We start from the raw sequence: 21586 nt of genomic DNA on the forward strand, positions 1-21586 counted from the left end.
AGTAAATAAATGAGTGGTTTTTAAGTGAATAGTCACAGACTTTTTGACTTCTCCTCAGCTGGAAGTTTGATGCTTACAAGGATATTGGTTTTGACCATACGGAGTTCATCTTAGAGCCTATGAGCACTAATGTAGAGGCTAGATGGACACTACAGGACCAAATGTGTACAAAGAAACATAAGCCATGCAACCCAATGAGGTGATTCAGTTCTGGTAGAAATAAAATAAAACAAAAAATGAAATGAAATGAAATGAAATGAAATGAAATAAAATAAAATAAAATAAAATAAAATAAATAAAATAAAATAAAATAAAATAAAATAAAATAAAATAAAATAAAATAAAATAAAATAGACTATCAAGACAAACAGGGTGAAGAAGGTAGTTGAGGCAAAGCTGTAGAACTTTAGAAGACAGAGAAGGACTTGGAAGCGGGAGGAAACCAACTAGCTGGAAACTGGTGGAAGCACTTGAAAAAACAATGCACATGTGGAATGTTGTAGGGACAGCAAGATGAGAGAAATAATAAGCGCTGCAGCAGGTACAGCAGTGGGTTGTGGAAGTGTGTCTAGAAGAGGCTGGCAAGGGAAGGCCACAGAGTACTCAGTTGTTGTTATTCATTTCTGATGAAGATGTGCCATCTCTTAGAAAACTGCTATCCGGTCTGAAGCTCTTATCTCACTGATACCATGGACCAAAAGAAAGCACATAATGCCCAGTAATTTTCTCAATAACTGCATGTCTTCTTTAAGGTTATTTTTTTTTTTTCCTAAGAGGCTTGCAAAACCTCTGTTAACAAATATTACTTGTCAGTGTTTGTTGGTGTTTCTGGCTTCTCTTATTATAACTGAGACATCAGTCACTTCAGTCTGCCTCTTAATGATGAGAAGGCACACAGACACAGATGCATACACCCTCTTTGTCTCAGAATGACTGTTATGTTATTAAGGTGAAAAGGATCTTGCCATTTGACAGAAGCTGCATAAATCATCAACAGAGCCTATGCCTGGTGAAGAAAAAAGCTGGTTTATAGGAATTTTAACTAGGATGTTCCCACTTGTCTTGAATTCTCTTTAACATATACAGATTTGTGGAAATCCAGGTCTCACTGGAGGCAATTTGAAATTCAGCCTGGGCTGAGGTCAGATAGGCAACCCCAGCTTCTCACACCTGTGAGCCACAGCTGAGCCACATGAAGCAGAGTGGGGGCTGGGGGGTGAGCTAACAGGGTTCGTTCTTCCTCTCGTTGCATTTAAAAATATGTGTCTTTCTTTGGTTCTGCTTCTGTCAGTTATTGTCAGCTATATCCAGAAAATATAATGTATAGTCTCTATGCCCTGTGGAATTTTGGAGAGTGCATGCTTTCATCAGAGTCTTCACAAAGTGCTCACAACTGGGTAAGTTTATAGGCAATTAAGAGATACAGAACTCTAAAAATAACAGTCTATTTATAACCTATTGTGTTGTTACCATAGTGGTCACAGTTTTCTCTAGTTTGCAAGATCCATTTTAGATTGTTTCATGTTTTATTTATTTATTTATTTATTTATTGAAAAAGGAAACTAAAGGACTGCTATAATGGTTGAGTTAGTTAATGTTATGCTTTAGGCTCTTGGTTTTCTTAGATTCTGAAACCAAATTGTTCATCAGCTATGAAATTTACTAAATCAAAAAGACAAAAAAGGGCCTTTGAAAATGCAGAAGGAGCATAAGCTACATTCCCAATTTGCTCACGTAAATAAATAAATCAGTTGCTTTCTTGTTATCAGTCCTAGGTTTGTCTGAGATAATCAATATTTGCTCCATCATTGATTAGGGTAGGGCTGGACAATAACGGAAGTTTGTAATGCAGATGGGTATGAAATATACAAAAGTGAAGAAAATCATTATATAATAGGCTTCTTTTTTTTTTTTTTTTTTTTTTTATTTGTGTGTGTGTACCACAAATTATTACTTTCTTATATTCTCCTCTCTGTAAAGTTTTGTATAACTAATAACTCAATGAGGAAAAATGAACAGCAACAACAACAAAAAAAACCCTTATGTCCAAGGTACTAAAAAGTGGGAACAAGATATTAGAGAGATCCCTATTTACAGACTACCAAATTATATGAGGAGTACTGCTGCGTAACATGCTGAACATATGTTCAATAAGAGCTGCAAGGTTGAAGACCTGCTAAAATCATTTGGAAACAAGTCACTTGCATGGCTTCCTTTATATGCCTTCAGGCAATTACATATTTGAACTCTCAACATCCATATCTTCTCTTTCAATGAACAAAGAGCTGCAAAATTCTCTTCAAACATCCTATGCAGTCAATGGCCATTTTTGTTTGTCTTCCTACTTAATTTTGGGAGGTTCAATGTTCTTGTTGAAATAAATACAGACTTCCTGTGTGCAAAGGAAGAGGCCACAATCTGGAATAGGGAGGGTAGGTGCAGAACAAAACAAACAATGCAAAAAAAAAAAAGTTAAGTGAACTACAACTATAGATGATGATTCTTCTGGATTCATTTGGATGAGAATTACAAGGCAATAATATTTAAATCTTTCAGCTTTTATGCTTTGGAATAGATTTAAAAAAAAAAAAAAAGCATGACCCTATTGTGTAGTAGACAGTTGATAAGACATTTGATATCTCCTGCAGTACTCTGAATTTGGAAACCAGGGAGTCTGTACCATTCTTTTTGTTTTCAAATGTGATTATTTCTTCTCCTCCCTTATGGGCACTTCATTGATAGCATCTAACTTAATCAATTATTTGGCCTTTCATCATAACTGCCAGCTTATGGAACAATAACTAAGGGAGAATATCTGCATACAGAACTAGGGAATAGCTTTATTAGCTCAATGAGAGATGAGGAAAAAAAAAAAAAGCAGTAAATTGTTCTCCACCAACTCATTTCTGGATTGTTACTCACTGGGCATAAAGATCTGGGACAACTTTTCAGATAGGCTTTGACTGGATGTGTTTCAGATATCTCCAGGCTGATGTGAATGGTCTTGGTCAAAGCTAGCTTCCAGTTTAACAGGAAGTCTAAATTACCTTGTCTTCTCCTTCCTCCCCATTTTTAAAGAAGACAATATGTATAAAAATGATTATGTAAGAATTCAAGACAAGGTTTTTGGATGTAGGAGGATAAAAAATGAGAACCCACTTCAGCTGCAGAGGCTGTCTCTACACCAAGGATCACCAGAGCATTCTTAATGAGGAGGTTGATCAGGGTTCATGCTTTTGAATTTGATTTTGCTGTTCTCTGTGTTCCTGGATAGCATATTATAGCAGGCTGGAGCTGAGCAGCATTACATACTGCCAAGACTATGGTTGTCTCTTAGTGGAGCAGTCCTTTCTGGCAGGGCCCTCAGACACCAAAAAGCCAAAGGACACATTTCCCTGTGTGAAGTGTGGAGATGCACACTATGGTGCATAGCAAACCTCAGGGGTCTCCACTGATAATTTTCATCAAGACTCTGCTGGTAGAGGGACCTGCTTAAACACTGGTAGCCCTTTTACAGGCTTTATGTGGAATTTGTCTACTTCTGTCAACATTTCTGATGGGAATTTCAAAGAAAAATATATATTTATTTATTTATTAATTTTTGGAACCAGGCAAAGTAGAAGGTTATGTTCTCCAGAGAGACAATGAGAGGGACAGCTCTCATTGGAGACTTTTTTTTTTTGGAGACTCACCTGGAGACTTTTCTGAAGAGCCTTTCCCAAATCTCTGAGGTATTCTCCAAATTCAGGATAAAAACAAGGGAATTTATTCCTTTTCCTGTTCTTCTGTGATTCTGTCTCTTCCTTTCCTGAGAAAGATTTCTTCACAACAATTCTCTCTTGAACAGCCTTGTATCATCAGACTTTTTGCAAACCTCAGCCTAAGGACATGTGATCCTGAATCACTTCTTTTCTACTGAAATGCCAGAGGATTGTTTTGAGATGAGCCTTGGCTTGTGGTGGTTTTTGCAGGAGAGGCAAACAGAGGGGACCTGTCATGGGCAGTGTTTTGTTGCAGAACTTGGTTAGTCTGTCTGTCTGCATAATTTCAAAACTGCTGATTCATTTCCAGACTTCAAAACTAGTGACTCTAAACATGGCCTTTTTCTAACTTGGGGAACATTTTGTCATGGTATGTAGACAAATGACATGTTAATGTAAATCATCAGGCTTAAACTAGACTTAATCTGATTTGCTGTGTGGAAGACAAAACAAGCAAATTCCTTCAAGGCTGTTCCTCAGATTTAGCCATTAGCTCTAGTCACAGCCTCTCTCTGCTGCTGCCAAAATATGAGCAGTGGTCAGAAAATTTTATGCTTCAGCAGGGGGAGTGTAACAGCTAATGAGCAATACCTGACCCATTCCTCTGCAATTCAGACAAGTGCACAAAGGCGGCTGTGAGAGAGCACTCTCCAGGTTCCCTCCTTTTCCATTAATTCTTTTGAGCTGGGGACATGTGCAGAATTCAGTGAGGCAGAAATATTGTCAGTTTTCCCTCTCCATCTTTTCCCTCTGTGGCAGCTAGTTATTGGGGGGGAGGGTGGAAATCAAGCCTGTGAGTCATGCAGGGAAAGTTTGCTACAGGCCATGCAGTTGGATGCCCCAATGAGAAGGGCTGGGTGCATTGCTAGTGAAACAATCTCTTATCATTGTTTTTTGCATACAGTAGAATGGCATTGTGCAGCCACATAAGATGTTGCAGTACAGAAGTTCTGTCTCTGCAGCCAGCTTAAAAAGTTGATGTGGGATGTACTAAAAGCATGGGATGGGCAAGTTACCTGAGCTATGAATGTCTGAACTAGTTAGTTCGTGCCCACGTGTATGGGGCTTGCTTGTATGAGAGGCTCAAATCAGAACGAAAAAATCCTTAAGAGATATGTCCCTTTGGTTTTGGTTTGAGTTTCACTTCACTCTGAGGGGGGAAAAAAAGTATAGGGACTCATTTGGTTCCCTCCAAATGTGGAAGATATGTGAGCTGCAACTGTCCCTGCATACTTTCATTTACAGAAAATAAAAACTATTGAAGAATCAAATCTTAGCTACTTGTAGGTAAGCTTCTAGATGGATGCATGAATCACTTGCTCTAAACACAGCTAAATATCTGATTAACAGCTGCACTTTGGAGCTGAGGAAAAAAAGGTGATTAACATCTTGTAGAACCCTTTTATATGCATGTTGTTAAATGTGTATATTAGCTTCCAGTGAAGCAAATACTTGCAGCTAAACCAGTTAAATGTGATAAATGTGTCTTTGGAAAATAATTAAGGTCATTTAATTTGAGACAGACTAAGATTGGACTCAGCTCCAGGTATCAAATTTCACTTTCCTATGCTTTCAGATTGTGGTAATTTGATATTCCAGGATGTACATGATTTACTAGTCAAGAAAACTTATACCTGTTATTGAGATTGATATCAAAGATGTTACTGTAGGATGCAGGTCATGAGATGAAAACAACATTAATTCATTTTTGAGCTGAAGAATTCCATATTTTTTTCTCTTCCACAACCACCCACGTTTAAAAGGATAGAAAAATAGACAGGAAAGGTGGAGAGGATGAAACTTTGAACTTACTGTTTTGGAGACTGTATCCCTGCCAGATGACTCAGAATTCAATCTGCTGCTCACTTGGCATTACAAACTGGAAGTCAAGTATTAATTTCAGTGACGTGAAAGAGGAGACAATACTGGACTGAAATGCATTGTCCCAAAATGAAATAGACCTGTTCATAGAATCATAGAAGGGTTTGGGTGAGAAGGATCTTACAGACCATCCAGATCCAACATCCCTGCCATGGACAGGGACACCTCCCACCAGACCAGGTTGCTCAAAGACCTGGCCTTGAACATTTCCAGGGATGTGGCATCCACAACTTGTCTGGGCAACGTGCTCCCGTACCTCATCACCTTCCTAGTAAAAAATTTCCTCCTCATATCTAATCTAAACCTTGCATCTTTTAGTTTAAAGCCATTACCCCTTTTCCTATCACTACAGCCTCTGACAAAGGGTCCCTGTTTTCTTGTAGGCCCCCTTTAGGTACTGGAAGGCCACTATTAGGTCTCACTGGAGCCTTTTTTCTCCAGGCTGAACAACCCCGGCTTTCTCAGCCTGTCTTCATAGGAGAAGTGCTCCAGGTGGGGCCTCACAAGAGCAGAGTAGAAGGGGGCAATCACCTCCCTCCACCTGCTGGCCATGCTTCTTTTGATGAAGTCCAGGATGTGGCTGGCTTTCTGGGCTGCAAATGCATGCTGTTGTCTTGTGCTGAATTTCTTATCAATCAACACCCACAAGGCCTCAGAGCTGCTCTCAATCTATTCTCCACCCAACCTGTATTTGTGCCTGGGATTGCCCTGACCCAGGTGCAGGACCTTGTATTTGGTCTTGTTGAACTTCACTATGCTTTCATGGGCCCACCCATCAAGCCTGTCTGGGTTCCTCTGGATGGCATCCCTTCCCTCCAGTGTGTTGACTGCACCACACAGCTTTGTGTCCTCAGCAAACTTGTTGAGGGTACACTCAATTCCAGTGTCCATGTTGCCAACGAAGATGTTAAACAGTGTTGGTACCCCTACTGAACCTCCAGGGAATACTACTCATCACTAATCTCCACTTTGACATTGAGCTGTTGACCACAACTCTTTGAGTGCAACCATTCAACCAATTCCTTACCCACTAAGTAGTCCATCCATCAAATCAATGTCTATCCATCTAATCCATGTCTGCTTAGAAAGAATTTTAGTAGCACCCCACCAACCATCACCATTGCCATCTCATGATCTTTCTGGGCATTCCTCCAAAACGTTCTCCCTGTATCACAGAGCTGGAGCAAGAAAGAGAGGACATATGCTGTTGTTGTCTAAAATTTGTAATAATAAAAAATACCTTGAATGGTCTGCTGGCTGTCTTCCACAGCCAGCAGTTAAATACTTCATGCCCTGACAAAGTTATCTGTGAACTTCAGAGTGATGGCTAGACAGTGTGATGATACCCTGAGAGGAAAGAGATATTTTGACAGCATTTCATGTGAAATTCTTGTGAATTAACTAGGGAAACATGGTCCTTAGGAAACTGGGTTGGGTGAAAAATTGATTATCTCCAGTTAAGCTGCTCTTTGGATGTGGTTATCAATGTTTCAGTTTCAAAATAAGAGATAGTAGGTTGGATTTTTCATATGAGAGGTCATTTTGTGGTGGTGGTGCTTTTGTTAAAGAATGAAAGAATAATCTGATCTCTGGCCTTCAAAAATAGTATAAAGCTTTGAGTTCACTAAGCATTTCTGCTCATTAAGGTTAAATTGGAACAATAGAACTAGAGATCGGGTGCTAGGAAAAAGTCTAAAAATAAAGATGAGCTATTGTCTTAGACTGGGAAATCAGTGGACGTCTTTAAGAACAGGTTGGACAAACATCTATCAGAAATAGCAATACTGAAGCTGGACCTGGGCACGTGCTATGTGACTTCCTAAATTCTTTTCCAAGCTTCTTATTAAATAGTGCAGTAAATTATGCATGAAGATTTTTATTTTTTTTTTTTAAAAAAAGGTAGCACTTTATGGAAAAGTTAATTTCTACATGGTCAAACCAGAAGTGAGGTCTTTTTTCCTAAGAAATTGGAAAAATACTGAACTGGTAATAATGTACTGAGTAATACTTTCCACTGCACCATCAAATTACATGCTTGCATCTGTCAGCCATATGCCATTCCAGTCTTTCCTGTCTTGATTTCATTAATAGCACTGGGCCAAACCCGGCAGAATTCCTGTTTGTGTAGGCAGGTGACCCATCTCATTAATATCTTCTTGCTTTCTGTTTTAGTGAGTATAACCCCAATAGTGTGGCATTTCAAAAATCACATGCTTCATTAATGCACACAGCTTAGAGCTCCTGGGTGGCAGAAATAAAATGCACTGTTTATTTTCCATCCCCTGCCTCTTGCACCTTACAGGGACCCTGTTTGTTCTGTGTTCTCCCCATGTTGCTTGTTCTGTACCACATCCCACACAGCAGGGCTGCAGATCCAAGGAGGAACTGCTGTAATACTGACAGTGATCTTGGCTGACAGGAATATGAACTCTGTGCTTAGTCTGAAAATAATTATTCTAGTGAATTGATCTTCTACTGAAGTGATGGCCTGACCTCTCCACACTGAGTTATTCCCTTAGAAAACTCTGTGGGACACATGCAAGAGGCTGTTTTTGTAAGCCTAGATGACAGTTCAGGGATATGCAAGGTAACTGTTCTTTGGCAGAAGGAAAATCTCAGTGGGACAGATATGCTAATAAACCTTTGGTTCTTTAATGAAAAGGCACCTAAATGTGTGCTGCTGTGCCCAGAAAGCTTTGGGAAGATAAAGCCAAGGCTGCCTAGTGCAGCTAAGCAACCTGGGCAGAAGTGCAGTTTTGGGATGGGGGTGCAGTTTTGGGATGTATGATTATCATACACTTCATCACCTTGCTGAGAAGATACTGTAATGAGGTTAATTCTTAAACTTCCCCTCAAATGTTTCACAAGTTTTGTTCTGTCCCATGAGCATGAATCCTCAGAGTCCTTATGCAAGACCTTGTGATTTAGGTGGGCAATGGAGCAATTACCCTAATGGTGCTCCACAGCTGTGAATCACAGGGTGGGAGGCAGGTTAGGAATAAGGTTTTGTTTTCTAAATACTTGGCAAGTGCTGTGGAGAGGTAACAAGGACAGAAACTTTGAGATGTACGAGAAGCAAAGCAATACACTGCTGCAAAAATTATACAAGGAGGCTTTGCATTTACTATAGTATTCAGAGATTTTAAGTCTTGCTACCAAAGATACTTCCTCCATAGGTGGAAGAAAAGGATTTGGATCTAGCTGAGCCTCGTTCATTAGAGGATGGCAAGACAATGGCTTTTTCCCTCCTACTCTTTATTTCTAAATTCTGTTTACTGAAAGAACTGCTTTTTCCAAAACTATGATTTCCTTGACCTGTCTTAATGTTCGGCATAGTTCTGTGTTTTTATAGTCTTTTCATATTAACTTTACTGTATAGTTAATATGATAGAATGACTTCCTTGCCAGAACCTCTCAACATATTTTATTTAAAACAAACAAAAAAATCTCTCAAGACAAAAAGGATGCTCAATCATTTTAAGACTCATTTATCTGATATGGGGGTGAGTTATTTTTCTTTAAGAGTATTTTTAGAAGAGACTTAGTCTTATCTGGTACCCAAAGAAAACTTTTCTATGCTTTCTCAATCCTCAGTTCCACCACTGACAATTTTTTTTTTCACTGCACCAAGTCTCATTAAGAGGGTTTTACAACCCTTTCCCAGAACAGACTAGATAGAATAGAATAGTTCATTTGGAATGGAATTTCAAAGATTGAGTCCAACTGCCTGATCACTTCAGGGATAAACAAAAGTTAAAGAATATTATTGAGGGACTTGTCAAACATCTCTGGAATACTGACAGGCATAGGTTATCAGCCACCTCTCTAGGATGCCTGTTTGAGAGCTTGACCACTCTCATGGTAAAGAAGTTTTTCGTAATGCCCATTCTGAACCTCTTCTTATCTCAATCTGTTTACATGCAAATTCTTATTTGGGCATCTTTAAGTTCTGAGAGGAGAAGGTATTACACTTTCTATGTAGATCTCAACTTTGTTCTTATTTCTTTGTTTTTATCCAGGATCATTTTTCTAAGAAGAAAATGTCTTCAAGCTTAAGTTTGTTACAAAAGTCTATGTAAAAAAAGCTTAATAAACGTCACTTCCCTTTAAATCTCCCAACTAATGTTTACTTCTCAAAAAATAAGACTTCCACAGGTAAATACATAGGTTCATAGGTTAACAGCAGAGCTAACAAATTTTGAAAGTTGACTTAAAGGGGTCAATTCTGTTTGAATGGGTTCTGTTTCAGAATTTCCACTTAATATAATTAAACTGGATATATATATTTATATAGTGTATATGTATGTGTATATATACATATTTACTTTGATTTTTAAGATGATAAAACATAATCTTTTGGCTTATTTCTATTGTTCCTTAAACTGATTTGCATCAACAAAGGAGTTCTTTTTCTATCCAAGCACAGTGGAAGCAGGAGAGAGTGGAGGCTATCCTTAGACTAGCCAGACTTTCTCTGGGATGGGAAGAGAGAGGGCCAAAGTGAATGTTTCCTCAGCCTTCAAGAAGGGGGGGAAAAAATAATCCAAAAAGTATTTATGCGTATACATAGTGATACTTCTAGCAACATGAGAATTCCTTGGGACTTCCTGCTGTCCTGGTTTCAGTTAGCACAGAATTATTTTTCTTCCTAGTAGCTGGTGGAATGCTGTGTTTTGGCTTAGGATGAGAAGAGTGCTGATAACACCCCGATGTTTTAATTGTTGCAGAGCAGTGCTTACACCAAGCCAAGGACGTCTCAGCTTCTTGCTCTGTCCTGCCAACGGGCAGGCTGGGGGTGCAGCAAGAGCTGGGAGGGGACAGACCCAGGACAGGTGACCCAAACTAGCCAAAGGGGTATTCCATACCATCTGATGTCAGGCTAAACAATATATAGGGGTGGCTAGCTGGGGGGAGGGGGCCGGACTGCTCAGGGTTAGGCTGGGCATCGGTCAGCGAGTGGTGAGCAATTGCATTGTGCATCACTTGTTTGTACATACTATTATAAGTAGTACTATTATCACCATTGTATTATTATATTATTATTATTGTTATTATTATTTTCCTGTCTTATTAAACTGTCTTTATCTCAACTCACGGGCTTCACTTTCCATTTCTCTCCCCTGTCCCAGAGAGGGAGGGGGAGGGTGAGCGAACGGCTGCGTGGTGTTTAGCTGCCGGCCGGGTTAAACCACGACACCTGCCCACAAGGCTGAGAAGTGATTGTAAGCTGCAATCTTGCCACGAGCCCCTCAAATTCAAGTCATCGGTCACCAGCTGTCTCTAGGTGCTCTTCTGTGTTGGTGGAATGAGGGAGAGAACAGACAAACTCGGAGTAGATTTCTCATGGCAGTGGTAGAAGTGACTGAAGTGAGGTCTTGGTTACATACAAAGTTATAGTTTTTATCTAGTAGCATGTGTGGGAATAGGATAAATTACTTTTACTCAGACTAGTGCAATTTGAAGTGACTATAGTTTTACAATTTAGGAGTGAAATGGTAATTGATACTATTTCTGAACTAGCTAAAAAAGCATGGATTTTCTTTATGGGTTGGCTGGAATATTTGTATTCAAGTGGTATGTAACAGGACCTTTCATCATGTACATCACATGAGAACTACAAAAAAAGCTCAGTGCTCTGAATGGCCTCTTAATCACAAGCTGAAAATCTTAATTGTGTTATTCCTAATAGCAGAAAGCATTTTTTTCCTAGCTCTACTGATAAACTGGACTAGCGTTAATCTCTAAGAGGCTTCAATAGACACTGAGATTAAATATTGCTGAGATAAGGGAAAGATTTCTAGGGTCCTCTAATTGATCGAAAATTGTAGGGACCTCTCACAGTCTAGGATGGTGTTTGTTTTTTTTTTTTTTTAAGTAAAGACTAAGTTTTAGTGATATTATATTTATCAGTATATCTGGAATCAAACTATTTCTGTATTTCATCTATTCAATGCATTGTGTGCATGCATTGTTCTTTCTTTTATTCACCTGGATTATTTTAGGATGAACCCATTTTGCGTCCCTTTGATACTTTTTTTTTTTGGAAAGTTCATCTATTTTTGCTTCATTACACATTAAGTAGTGGAGATATTAAATAGCATAAAGACTTCGGTTTCTTTCACACTTGGGATTTCAATATGATGAAGTTTGCATTCAAAGCAACTGGAAAATAGAAAACATAGACAAACACACCTTTCTTCATCCAGGGTTTTTCACTGGCTTCAGAGAAATCACTTATTTCATGCATGGGTTTTCTAGAGGATTTGGAGGGAAGGAGGCAGGGATATTAGACAACTCTCTTATATCAACAGATCATGTAATGTTCATCTACAACAAAAGGAAATGCATTTCAGAATGTTGCTCATTTCTCTATACTACATACCAGTGATAAACCATTTACAGCTGTGTAGCTATCTTCTTGGATGCCAGCTGTACACCCAAGTTTTTCACTGCAAGTGCGAACCTTGAGTGTATAACATGTCTGTTATGCAGCACATAGGTTTCAGGAAAGTCTGTTGCCATTCTGGAGGCTGACAGAAAAAAGGAAGCCAGAAACCTATTCAGTGGAAAAGGCAAGTAAGTTGCACATAGTTTGTAAGTCATTTTAGAGTTTTGCTATACATGTCACCTCAAATGCAAAGGACAATATGGAACTGAGAATATTGATCATAAAATGGTATTGATCCTAAAAACATACCTCCGTCATATCTTATGTCTGCAAATATGGGAATATTCATAAAAATGATCTTTTTTTCTAGCCTTTGTACTGGGAACATGAAGGACAAAGCTGGATTTGTTTCATATACCTGTACCTTTCCTAGACTGGGGGGGCTGCAGATGGCATGGCAATGGGGAAAAGGACTGACTTCAGGGCCTGAAATAGAGCAATATACGAGTGATGGGCTGCTTCCCTTAGATCAATGGAGGGGAAAGAGCAAAGGGTTTGATCAACAGAACTTACCAGGATATTAAAGCAGGAAGGCAAGTTTATATATAATGGTATGGGAAGTCCAACAGTAACCTGGCATTTGAGTGCAGACTTTTAGCAATGAAAGAATAAAGAAGTTCTTTTCTCTGTCTTTTCTTTGGTGGAAAAGTCCTGTGTTTTCCCTTGATTTCAAAACAGAAAGCCTATATTCAAACTGACCTGGCAATGGTCCCTGGAATATTTTAGATTTAGAGGCATGCCTATGAGTTCGTGATAGAGCACTAACTGATAGGACAATGCTAACAAGTATAAAGGCCATCACATTCCCATGTGCAGGAACAATCCCAAATGTTATTTAATTAATTTAATTAGTGAGATAGACAGCACCAGTATTTTCTTTGAGACCCTTTTCTGCATGTTCCTGGAGAGCTGCAGTGAAATGACAGAAGCTATGCTGATATTTAGCTACTGAAATCTGATAGATTATTGCCAAGAGGAAAGCACAGTGAAACAATTATCACTGATTTCACAAGATCTTTCTCTTAAAACCTCTTCATCTGTTACATGTGTGCTGTTGTAGAGATGGTATTCAAATGTATGATACCTACTTCCTGAAAAGCTGTCACTTGTAAACAGTGTCCATATTTATCCTGAAATCCAGATAAGCAGTTCTTGGGCCATAGTTTATATATATCATAATTTGTCTAGAAGTGAGATGCTATAACTCTTCAACTTAATATAACAATAGAAGATAAACTGCCCAGTCAGACTAAGGATACATTGATTTTACTATTCTAGCTACTACAGTGGCCACTGATAGATGCATGTGTAAAAATGAAAACACCACAAGTATAGGTAGCCCCTAATACTCTCCCAGTTTACAGCTATTATGGGCTTATGAAATGTTGCATCATGAATTATATTATCTTGTCTTCTAAACCTGATTTCAAAGGGTGCTTTTTTTTTTTTTTTAACTGGCAAAGAGGGCAAACAAGCCATCCTTTTTCAACCTGTTCAATGAGCCTTATGCTTTTGTAGACCTCTACCATATTACCGTATTCCTATTTGGTCACTCTTCTGTTTGAGCCATCTGATCCTCTACTTTGCTTTCCATCTCTGAATCTGTTCCAGACTCATAAGCGAGATGAGGAGACTGGGCCATACATAGCATTGACAATCCAAATGAACCATGGCATAATGATGGGCTCGTTTTGTTCTCTGTTTGTCACCTAATGAAACTTAAGCTTTAAGTTCTTCAACTTTGTAAATTATTGAGCTGGTGTTTTCATGGAGTTTTGTATTACATTTATATAGTTATATATTGTTTCTACTTCTGTTATAGTCCCAAGATACCACTTCTGGGTGGTACTATTCTGCTTATTGGTAAGAGCCACTATTTATATGTGAATCTGGGATGGCATTTTATTCTTTTGTGTATCCTTAATAGTCATCTGCAGTGAATTTCCCATGTTTCCTTGTTGTCCAGCAGCTCTCTGATCCTGCTATTTTTCTGTTGGCCTTCAACCTTAATAACGTAGTATTTACTAAAGAAACAGACTTTCATTGTTAAGGCTCTCTGGGTCAAACCAGTGGCCTGAAAGACCTAACCACTTTAAGCTTCTCTTTCTGCTTTCTTCAAATGATTAAAAAAAATGAAGGTGGGAACAATAAGTAATGTTATTGGTGTTTGTTTCCTCCCATTTAATAAGGTAGGGGTTTTTTTTGTTTGTTTGTTTTGTTTTTTTGTTTTTGTTTTTTTGTTTGTTTGTTTTTTTCAAAATCCAAGTAGATATCACTCTTACCCATACAGTTCCTTGCCCTCTGCAAAATACATGTTTGTAAGGTATGGCTTGTCTTAAAAGCCTTGACTCCCAAAGTTGACAATTCAAATGCTTATTAATTCTTTTTTTTATTTAAGTTGCCACTAACTTACTTGCTATAAATATCAGGTCAAGAAGCTTGCAGTTCCTTTTGAAAACATTATTTAAAAAATTGTCACATTTGTCATCTTCAAGTATCAATGCTATGAGAGCATGCTATCCTTAGTAATTCAGTTATTTCATCCTTGAGTTCCTTTAAAGCTCCTGAGTGAATACCATCTGGTCTTGGCAATTTAAGTTCATTTTTTGCCAATTTGTTCCATAACCTACAGTTCTACAGTCACTTCAAATTCAGGTAGATACTCTGGGTCCCTCATTTAATAAATATATATATATATATATATATATATATATTGGTTTTTGATATGGGAATCATCTCAGCTTCTCCCAAGAGTGAACAGCAATGCAAAGAATAATGTATATTCTCTTCATAGATTTCTGCTTTTACATTATATTAAATTGATTTGTTTTAATCTTCAGGAGGCTTTCTGTTTCTTATGTACTTCCAAGTAGATTTATTACTGATACATTCTACCAATTGTGGCTCAAAACTTTTCATCAACTTCACTGTGTATTTAGGTTTTGATCTTTAGGAGCTCATGATTGTTTCTACTCTTCTCAATCAGACACATTGTTAACATGCCATACCGCTGAGCTACTTTTGCTCTTTTTCTCAAGGCTTTCTCAGTAGATGGAATATATTGACCCCATACTTTCAACACGGTGGCTTTATATAACATTCATATTGCATAGATGTAGTTCTCTTAGCTCATACTTGTATTGAATGAGCTCTTTTCCAATGAGATCTTTTTCAAATTCTGTTGGATTTTTGCAACTAATTTTTCAGCTGGGACAAATTTTTCTGCTCTGAGTGATCAGCTGAGAGGTTGTTGGCTTCTTACTTTGAAGCTTCTTCTAGATGTAAGAAATAGTTGTATACTTAGGTCTTTTGTGCACCCATTGAATACTGAAATGTATGTGTATACATATATAAATATTAATTGTTTCTTGAATCACATGTCAGCACAGAGGATGAATTGGCCAATTCTGGGTCATTTTTATGACTTCATACAATAAATGAGTTCCTGATGAGCTTCCTCCATAATATTTTGATGTTTTTCTTTAAGTTTCTCCCATTGTGTGGCAATGTCTGCAAAGAACATTTCAGACAGCTTGTAGTTGCTAAGCACCAAGCAGGCATTCAGTAAAAAGGAAAAGATAAGTGTGAGAATTTAAAAATACACAAATTCTTCTAATGCCTAACAGCATCATTTGCTTTGAAGTTATTTGGTTTTTGGTTATTCCTAAACAGGTAATTAGGGAGAGCAGTGGTCTAACCTGAAATTTCTTCCTCCGGTTGTTTTTTGGTATGTTTCAGAGCACATCTTTAAGCAGATCTTAACATAAAGCTAAGGCCACTCAGTGAGACTTCCTGCTTATATTAAATATTTTATCTGTTACTAAGAAACACAGGCGCTATTATCTGCTAGTAGCAGCTCTCTGTATTTGGGCATCCTGAAATACTCCCATCCACTTCAAACAAAATATTCTGTGTAGCTATATATTTAAGTATGATTAAAACACCAGAATTACATCTGAGTTTTTAAGAGTAAATTTTTAAGCTAGGAGTCCAGATGATTCATGGGTAAGTTTTTGTGTGCTCCATATGTATTCTTATCTTCCTGTGAAAGATGGCAAAAATGTCTGGTAATGTGATGAGTAAAGGAACTGCTGTCTTCCCAGCAATTATAAGTTTTACTTGTAATGCTTTGATCCTACTGGCCCATTAGTAACTGCCCTGTCTGCACACTGAGTGGTCAGAATACAAAATCCCTGTATTACAAAAGAAGTCCGAGAAGTTTGTTTGCCAAAACCATTTTTTTTGTTCTGATTCTGTTGAAACAATATTAGGAATGTCAAAACAATTTAGTTTTAATAAGGTTGAGGAATTTTAGTTCAATTTTATCTAGAAAGCTTTCTTCATACACAAAACTAGAATTTCTATCATTGAATATTTGAAGCAGTTTTTAATGCTGCGTTGTACTGTGTCATAACCAGAATAGTAATCAGGGTGTCACACAAAGGACAACCACTGCAGGCACCCCTCTGAGAACAGTGCCAAACCCAAGCAAATATGTCTGAGTCCCTCCAGCTACAGTTGTCATATGAGAGGAGGAAATACGATTGTTCCCTGTAAATAAGTCTTGACATAATATGACCAGCACTTCCACGTATATATGCTATATTACATAATACAGCATGTAGGCATTCATAGAAAACTATGCGATCCATGTCTTAGTTTCATTTTTCTCTCCCTGATCAGATGTCAATTCACAAGGATTTTCTGAAGTTTTACAGCAGTAGTTGAGTTAGTACTTACCATTTCTTCTGTGTTATAATTCTAATGTCACCATAAATGTTGCTGGAAGGAATAGTGTGTTTTTTTTTTTTTTTTCAGAGATCATTTAATTTTGCATTATATGTCATAATGGCTTGCAGCTGTTGATGAGAAAACATGATGGTATTTTCAGCCACATGAATATGACTTCTGTAGAAGTTAAACTTGCCTGCTCATTGTCCTGGTTTCAATTAGGACAGAGTTGATAGCTGGTACAATGTTATGTTTTGGCTTAGGATGAGAAGAGTGCTGATAACACCCCGATCTTTTAATTGTTGCAGAGCAGTGCTTACACCAAGCCAAGGATGTCTCAGCTTCTTGCTCTGTCCTGCCAACGGGCAGGCTGGGGGTGCAGCAAGAGCTGGGAGGGGACAGACCCAGGACAGGTGACCCAAACTAGACAAAGGGGTATTCCATACCATCTGATGTCAGGCTAAACAATATATAGGGGTGGCTAGCCGGGGGGAGGGGGGCCAGACTGCTCGGGGTTAGGCTGGGCATTGGTCAGCGGGTGGTGAGCAATTGCATTGTGCATCACTTGTTTGTACACGTTAGTAGTAGTACTATTATCATCATTATTGTTATTATTATTCTGTCTTAATAAACTGTCTTTATCTCAACTCACAGGCTTCACTTTCCTGTTTCTCTCCCCCATCCTAGAGAGGGAGGGGGAGGGTGAGCAAATGGGTGTGTGGTGTTTAGCTGCCAGCCGGGTTAAACCACTACACTCATAAGATGAATTACATATGGTGGGATAGGAATTATTTTGATTAAGCTTTGGTCTTCAAAACTAGTCTAAGTAGTAGATTCACAGAGGAAAATAATTCTAATGCTCAATTCCTCCCGTATGCTGAGGATGCCTCCATTTGGATGTAACAGGTTTTCTGTGGAGCAGGCTTTATTTTTTTTCCATTGGTTAGATGTCCAGTCTATAAATGGCTTGAAGATGGTTGTATAAAAACAGGGGTGTAGTTCAAGGATTCAGCAGTCCTCTGACAGGATTAGATTATGCAAGTAGACCAAGAGACTTGTGCTTGTCAACTAAGTCATGCTGTTTACTGAAGTTATACCACCTTTTTACTTTTGATCTCTGTAAAATCAGTGTTACCCACTGCTCTCTATGTGTAATTCATAAAAGACTTCCTTACAAGCTGCATCTTGTTCCATCATCCTTATCACTAGTCAAGCAATTATTATTTGCCAAATATAAAATACCTATCCATGTCAATATATGTGGCTGCTTTAAGTGAATCGTGTCAGCTTTGCTGATGCATGACTGGACCATTTTTCTCTTCATAAAATGCTGAACTGCTTGTGGGTGAAGGTTCTGCTCTCCAAATGAACGGCCTTTCTAATACTTTGAGCTGAGGTTTGAGCATTTATCTACTAGGATTAATAGAAAAATTGTCTTCTTTACAAGGCAAAGGGACAGGAAGCACTCAGAGGCTGTGATGCTGAGGGAAAATCACGGAAGACGTACCAAACCCTGTATAAATTGAAAGGATCTATCAATGGGGACTGATGAATTACATACACTGGTAGAAGCTGCCTCTTAGGAAAAGATATCAGATATTTATTATCATCTCAGAGGCATTTGGGGGGGAATTTGGGGTGGAACCTAAATTCATCTCTACCTTTCCTGTCTCTACTACGTAAGCTTCCCATATAAAAATACCTTTTGGTCTTGAATGATGCTGTGATGTTAGATCCTGATTATTTGCTTCTGCAATTATACTTCTGTTAATCCATTCTCTCTCTAGTCCTCAAGTTATTTAGTGGTGAAATTGCTTTATGAATATCTTCAAAGGTAAAATACAGCAAACTTAATCAGAAGGAGATGAGGCAGAACACTTGTGAAATACTGTTGTCACTAACACCTAGTTGCACAGAAAGATGGAAACCCTTACAGCTTCTTCCCTGGATCATAGATCTCAAAATTATTCCTGCTTCCCCCTCAACATGTTAGTAATAATTCTTTTAAGAACAACTGAGAACACCTGAAAGATTAAGGAAGTCTCCTTTCTCCAACAATTAAAATAAAACGGCTCTCACAGCACTGGCTGGCTTTGGGGTTTATCACTGTTTGCAGCCCAAAGTGTTAATACATGTGAGCAGTCATTACTAGGAAATGCACTTTTCTTCTTTCCATTTCAGTAATCCCGGCTATGGAAGAAATGATAATTTGCAAGTGGTTCTGTTGAGTAGGAGCTGATACATTTGTACTGGCAATAAGTTTTTTTGTTTTGTTTTGTTTTAAAGCATGGGGCAGTGTCTGTAGTCCCTTCTGTATAGAGCCATCTCAATGTTGAGGCAAATTATCTGTGGAGGAACCTCAAGAACAGAAAGGCAAGTGTAAAATGGTGTGAGTTAAATTACTGTACAGCAGATGATATCATTTCATACGCAAGTACTGTCTGCAAGGCATGTCTAGCTAGTAAGAATATTTTTTTTTAACTAAGTCTCTCTTAATTACAAAGAAATTGCTGAGAAATTATTTCTACTGAGTTTCTGAAAGAGGCATTTTCAGTTGCAAGTGGTAATTATGAAACATAATTATATTTAATTTAATTTACATGTAAATTGCATTTTGGTTGCGACTCAAGTCACTCTTGCAAGATTATTACTAAGTGGGAAGAATGAGTCAGACTTAAAAAGAGAGCAGACTTTATGAACTGACAATAAAATTCTAAATTATATTTCAAATTTTCAATTTTAACTAAATAATTGGTGTCACAAGTGCAAGACAGTTGAGAAGACAGAAAAAGGGTTGTAATATAGACCTTTAATTTTCTATGCACGGCTTGATATATTTGATATGAACAAAATCTGTCTTATTTAGCCACTTTTCACAAGTTCATTCCTGTCAAACTCAGAGGGCCCTGCTTGAAAAAGGTGAACATGATTTGGCTGGTCCAAGTGGAGACATTATACAGCTAATTGAGTTCACAGAACACCCACTCCCAACACAACTTTTTCATCAGCATCTAAGAGCACATTAGATTTAATATGTATGTTGGAGATGCAACCTGAGAGTAATGAGGGGGGAGGGAAAATATGCTTTTATAACTTCAGGCTCCTTCTTGATCACTCTAATGAAACAGAGAAGAGCCAGCCTTGTGGATTTAGCATCTAATTTCCCTCCAAACTGTAAGGAAAATACACCCCCCCCTCAGCCAGATACTTTTTTTTTTTTTGCTAGATGTCTTTTAAATTAGTAATTAAGACAGCATCTTTGCTCTTCCTGCCTGCAGTTACCTCTTGAAGCTGCTGGTACACAAGTTCTTCCCATGTTTTTCTCCATTAGGCGATCACTTGCCTCAGATCTTATATATAATACTGCTTTGCTGGGAGTGGGGCCAATTGCTGTGGTGATGAGTTGGCATTATATGCCAGTACAGTACAATCTGGCATTGTGGTGTAGCCTATGAGGCAGGTTTTGGTGTGGCTTCAGCCTGGCCTAAGGAAACAACCCCAAAACTGTTCACTTGACAGCAAAAATAAATTATTTAAAGAAATTCATGGGGAAAAAAATATTAAGTTGATGAACAAATTGCAGTTTCTTCCAGAACACTTTGAGGTTGGCTCAGTTATACTAGTCTATTCATCTTCACACAATACAAGTGAGGAAGGCAGTATGCCTACAGACTTCTTAATAAAGAGGGGAATTTTTGGTGGCATATTAGCTGCTAACTGTCTTGGTTAAAATTCTTATTTTGGTGAAATATAAACACAGAATACATATCTATGTTACTATGTAAGAATAAGAGCTGAATTTCACAGAATCACAGAATCTCTAGGTTGGAAGAGACCTCAAGATCATCGAGTCCAACCTCTAACCTAACACTAATGGTCCCCACTAAACCATATCCCTAAGCTCTACATCTAAACGTCTTTTGAAGACTTCCAGGGATGGTGACTCCACCACCTCCCTGGGCAGCCCGTTCCAGTGCCTAACAACCCTTTCAGTAAAGAAATTCTTCATAACATCTAACCTAAAACTCCCCTGGCGCAACTTTAGCCCATTCCCCCTCGTCCTGTCACCAGGCACATGGGAGAACAGGCCTTCAGTCTTTCTTCTGGTTAATAGGTAATGCAAGAATTCTGTTCTCTGATGTGCTTTTTAAATTATATACCACTTAAATTTGTCATAAACTTGTTTTCAGTTAATTGTTTCTAAATAAATAAAAATGGAAATATACATTCTTGTTTTCATTTAAAAAAAAAAAAAAAAGGAAAAGCTGAGAGGAATTAGAGCATTTTAGAGCAGAGATCTAAAAAGATGCTTTCATGGCTCAAGGTTTTTTCCTGGATGGCTCAGTATGTGCAGCATCTGATTTCATTCAATTGGCTAGCACTCACTTATCAATTAAGAGGAGGGATAAGATTCAACTATTCTCAGATTTGAGCCTTACAGATCCTGTGTTGCTACATGAAAAATGCTTTTCCTAATTGTAAGAGTTATTTCCTTTACTGCATGACACATCCATTTGGTATCTTTGTTCAATGCAATGTAGTAATAATTCTGGAAATTACCATGTTTCTGAAAGCCAGTGTTGTCACAACTAGATAGGCTGGAATCCATTTATTGTTTTTTTTTTTTTTTGAGAGAGATTTGTTTAAAGCTAAACAACTATTTTTGCAGTCATTAAGGAAGTGTGTGAGGAGTGTTTCTTGTTCATCTCACAATTTTACAGAGAAGATATTGATATATAAAAGCTTTCGTCAACATTTACAGAAA

General features: G+C 38.1%; 1 long non-coding RNA gene across 2 annotated transcripts in view; it reads left to right on the forward strand.

The window, feature by feature from the left end:
* The first annotated feature begins 1231 nt into the window (after positions 1 to 1231).
* The window catches only part of LOC106017714 (uncharacterized), a 51101-nt gene continuing 30746 nt past the window's right edge, over positions 1232 to 21586 (forward strand). For both annotated transcript variants that reach the window (XR_011807849.1, XR_002403087.4), the window contains exon 1: positions 1232 to 1397. This is a non-coding gene — a long non-coding RNA (uncharacterized lncRNA). The remainder of the gene's footprint in view (positions 1398 to 21586) is intronic.

The sequence above is a fragment of the Anas platyrhynchos genome, chromosome 3 (genome assembly GCF_047663525.1).
Source record: "Anas platyrhynchos isolate ZD024472 breed Pekin duck chromosome 3, IASCAAS_PekinDuck_T2T, whole genome shotgun sequence".
Taxonomy (NCBI): Eukaryota; Metazoa; Chordata; class Aves; order Anseriformes; family Anatidae; genus Anas; species Anas platyrhynchos.